The following is a 1020-nucleotide window of genomic DNA, read 5'->3' as shown; positions in this document are numbered from 1 at the left end:
TCTTTCCAGGAACTTCTGAAATTGCACTGCCTCCCACCTGATCAGCTCTACCTTCTCAGATCTTCTCGCTGAACCTCACATTCTGCCTCCCTAACCACCCCCCCAACTAAGCTTTTATTCCACCCCCAACCCCTCTGCCAAAGAAATAATTGCTAAAGCAAGTTCTTCTTTCTTTGGGGCGCTACGAATTACACAAATACTTCTGCCTTGCCAGGACTTTCTGAATCTGTGCTTTGTGCTTAGCTCTGAAATTCCACCGCTCTACTCCCCACCAACTCCTAAATTCTCAGGAACCTCCCAGTTTCTTCTCCCTGACCCCGCTGTATTACAAGACTATTTTTTCAAACCACCCCTTACCCAGCACTATTCTCTTACTGTGTGTCCCTCATCACCTCCAACTTCAGCAAAATTCATACCTATTCTTTGTGACCAAAGTTCTGAACTTTTATCTTCTTTTTCAGAAATTACCTATTATAATTTTTGTTAATACTCCAATCTTCCCTATTATTGACACTGGTGCCCACTTTCTCTTTCTATGGATATGCCTCTGCAAGGTGTTTCTAGCCAACATTTATCATTAATGGTGAGTCCAGATTTCAAATTTTTTTTTCCCATGTTCCCAATATTCAATTTCTACCAGAAAATACGGACCCATATAATAATATCATTATTTATAATTTGCATGTCTAATGTGAAGAATTGAAAGCTCCCAAAAGTGGGGATGGTTGCACAACATTGTGAATGTAATTAATACTACTGAATTGTACACTTTAAAATGGTTAAAAGAGTAATTTTTTTTTTTTTTTTTGGCCGTGCGGCTTACGGAGTGACCAGGGATTGAACCCGTGTCCCCTGCAGTGGAAGTGCAGAGTCCTAACCACTGGACCGCCAGGGAATCCCTGAAGTATGTTTTATTTTACTTTTTTTTTTTTTTTTTTTTGGGTTGGGGGGCCTCTCCCTGTTGTGGCCTCCTCCCGTTGCGGAGCACAGGCTCCGGACGCGCAGGCTCAGCGGCCATGG

Source organism: Lipotes vexillifer, unplaced genomic scaffold, assembly GCF_000442215.2.
Source record: "Lipotes vexillifer unplaced genomic scaffold, Lipotes_vexillifer_v1.1 scaffold520, whole genome shotgun sequence".
In the NCBI taxonomy this organism is placed as follows: Eukaryota; Metazoa; Chordata; class Mammalia; order Artiodactyla; family Lipotidae; genus Lipotes; species Lipotes vexillifer.
The sequence above is the reverse complement of the archived record's forward strand: the minus strand, read 5'-3'. Positions refer to the sequence as shown.